The 3,619-nt window shown below is 36.1% G+C and overlaps 1 protein-coding gene across 1 annotated transcript in view; it reads right to left on the bottom strand.

The window, feature by feature from the left end:
* Positions 1 to 3,619, bottom strand: part of CRPPA (CDP-L-ribitol pyrophosphorylase A) — a 428,617-nt gene that overhangs the window by 273,788 nt on the left and 151,210 nt on the right. The window lies entirely within an intron of this gene.

The raw sequence follows: 3,619 nt of genomic DNA, 5'->3' as shown, positions 1-3,619 counted from the left end.
TAGAAGAGCTTCATGAAAACTCCAAAACAGCAGACATTCAGAGATACAGTCTGGCAGCAATCCTGATGGCTTGAACAGCTTGGATATTGCCAAGTGGTGTTAGGACCTAAGAATTAACCTAAAAATTGGCCCTGCTAGCCAGGGGCCACATGGAGGACTGCACTGGTGGCTGGTGAATAAAAGGGGAAGCAGTGAAGAGGAAGATGGGCTGACCTGTGTACTTTTGGCTGTCCAGAGTGTGCAGCCATTTTGAATGTTTACAAGCAGTTCAGCCATTTTGAATGTTTACAAGCAGTTCAGCCATTTTGGATATTTTAAAGTAACAGCATTCTCTCAGATCCCAGGGACCTAAGAATAGGCTCCATTTGCCAGGGACTGCAAGGATATTCCAGACACTGAGGACTGAAAAAGTGTGATATTACCCTTGATACTCTTATACCCCACACCCTTTTGGTGAATGGAGGTGTGGCCATCCCTCACTTTCACCTACTTACTGGGCCAGCAGGAATCTCATCAGTGTGTTCTGACAGAATGTGGGTGCCTTGCCCCAGCCTGCCCAGATTTTTTTTCTTTTTTTTCAGTTTGCTTCTTTTTGTCTGTTTTAAAATTATTACTATTATTATTTCTCTCTTTTTTTTGTCTTTTTTATTACTACTCATTCTTCCACCCTTTCCAGGTTCTAGTTTTCAGCTTTTTCTGTCTCCTTTTCCTGATTCCCATTTTGTTCTTTTGTGTGGTTCTCCCCATTGCTTGTTGGTTTCATTTGTTTGTTTATTTGTTTTACATTTTTCCCATTTGCTTCTTCATAATTCTCCTACTCTACCTCTTTTCTCTTATACCCTGCTCCTGAGATATTAAGTTATTATATTTCTCCTTTTTTCATTCATATTTCTTTTGGCTTTTTGAAGTATTTCTTTAAATATTTTCTCTCTATATTGCCTTTCTTCTTTTTTGTTCTTTATTTTTTTCTTTTTGGTGGTTTTTTGCATGTTTTTATGTGGTGCTTGTTTTTTGTCCTCTTGCTTTTACTTTTTTGATGGTGTTTTGAATGTTGTTATTGTTTAACTGAGTAGGAAACAGCAACCATGCCCGTACAATGCAACTACACCCTCACCTCTTGCAGTTCTACTTACTGAGTGAGAGCCAACACTTCCTTCTACACCAACTGACCAACAAGACATGACCACCAAACAGAGCCTAACTTAACTTAACTGCTTAACTGCTGTTCACATAAAGTTAACAGAAACCTGGGCAGTCACTCTCATTCTCTATACCAACCACCAAGAGAAAGGTGGTGAGTGCATAAGTGCTGCCAACTAGCAAATTGAGAAGCACAGTACTCTGCTTACTTAGACACATCCAAAGAAAATAAGAATCTTCAGTGAATCACTCTAACATAAAATCACCAATAGAACATAAATACACCAAAGTCACAATGTCTCAGAGACAACAGACCATCACAATCCACACAAAGAAGCAAGATAAAGCAGTAGAAACAAGGAAGCAGGATACAGATCCAAAACACATCCCTGAGGAAGAAGCAGTATTGGAACTCCATGATAAGGAATTCAAAAGAACTATATTTAAGTACCTTAAATGGATTGAGAAACAGATCAAGGAAAACACTGACAAAATTAAGGAAAACACAGAAAAAAAAAACCTAGAACAAATTTGGAAGACAATACAGGAACAAAATGAACAAAAATAATGAAAAATTAGAAATGATACAAAATCCACAAATGGAAATCCATAAGATTAATACTAAATTTTCAGAAATAGACAACAAATTGAAGGGGCAGAGGAGTTGAATCATATCAATGGAAGACAGAATTAATGAGATTGAAGACAAATACCTGAATGCTTCCTTGGAAAGGGATCAATCAGAAAAAAGATCAAAACAAAAATAAGAAATCCTGAGATTTGTGTGTGATACCATCAAAAGAAATAATCTATATGTCATTGGAATTCCAGAACAAGAAGAGAAAAATAAAACCACTGAGAAAATTATCCAAGCAGCATGGGAAAAAATGAAAAGTTTCCTGTAAAGGGCAACCAAAAAGAGGAAGCTCTCATTTCTCAGCAGAAACCATGCAGATGAGAAGGCAATGGGATGGTATATATAAAACCCTGAAAAAGAAAAATTTCCAACCAAGAATTATATACCTAGTAAAATTGTCCCTCAAATACGATGGTGAAATCAGCAGATTTCCAGATAAGCAGAAATTAAGGGAATTTTTTTAAAAATAGACCAACTTTGGAAGAGATACTAGAGGGAGTCCTTTGGACAAATAAGCAATTATAGCAAAAAACAACCAACCATTAATACACATGATGACATAACCCAGAAACAAACACAGCTGTGGAAGTATCCAAAGTAAAATAAGCTTGCAAGACTGTAAACAGGGAACCAGAGGCATCAATTGCCAAATGAGGACAACTATAAACCAAAAAGAGGGAAAAAATAGTGTAGTTACAGAACTTGTAACTGATGAGGAAGTCAAGAAAGTTGCAAGACAGAATGGACTGTTCTACACTTGAGGAGAAGATTAAAAATCACAGGGTAACCTCAAAGAAAAATGATAAACCTTTACATCACAATAAAAAAGAGGGCCAGCACAAATATTTAGCAAATACTAAAATAACAGCAACAACAAAAAAAAAATGATAACAAGATTCATAACCAAAATGAGCTAAGCACAGAAAATTATATGGAACAAAGAAACAAGGAGAATCACGAAAAAACACATAACAAAATGACATCAACCAATTCACACTTGTTGATAGTTACACTGAATGTTAATGGATTAAATGCACTGCTCAAGAGATGGAAAGTTGAAGAATGGATAAGAAAGAATAACCCTTCAATATGCTGTCTAAAAAAGACACACCTCAGAGACAAATACAAAAATAGACTAAAAATCAAAGGTTGGAAAAAGATACATCCAGCAATGGCAACCAAAAAAGAACAGGAGTGGCAATATTAATTTTTGATCAAGTTGACTTTAAGACCAAAACCACCATAAGAAACAAGGAAGGACATTATATAGTGATTAAAGGATCAACTGAACAAGAAGATATAATCATAATAAATAACTATGGACCCAATGAAAGACCCCCAAAATACATAAATCAGACTTTAACAGAAATGAATAGACAAATAGATGAGTCCACAGTCATAGCAGGAGGCTTTAACAAACCACTTTCAATGAAAGATGGAACTGGAAAGAAACTCGACAAAGACACAGAAGAATTAAACAATACAATTCACAAACTTAACCTTATAGGCATCTACAGAGTATTTCATCGAACAACAAAACAATATACATACTTTTCCAGTGGACATGGAACATTCTCCAGAATAGACCATGTTAGGCCAAAGAGTATGGCTTAATAAATTTAAACAAACACTGAAATACTGCAAAGCAGCTTCTCAGATCAAAATGCTATGAAATTGAGGGTTCCGGCAAGATGGCGGACTAGGCAGAAGGACTGCACAGACGCTCTTCAACAAATAAAAGGGAAACCAATTAACACAGACACAGAAGATAATCTTGGACCCCTGATACTTGAAGGGAAGGATACAAAAGTGGACTAAACCCCAACTAGCAGAAGAATTTGC

Source organism: Orycteropus afer, unplaced genomic scaffold, assembly GCF_000298275.1.
Source record: "Orycteropus afer afer isolate SDZICR_OR568_19922 unplaced genomic scaffold, OryAfe1.0 scaffold00008, whole genome shotgun sequence".
NCBI classification, from domain to species: Eukaryota; Metazoa; Chordata; class Mammalia; order Tubulidentata; family Orycteropodidae; genus Orycteropus; species Orycteropus afer.
The sequence above is the reverse complement of the archived record's forward strand: the minus strand, read 5'-3'. Positions and strand labels throughout refer to the sequence as shown.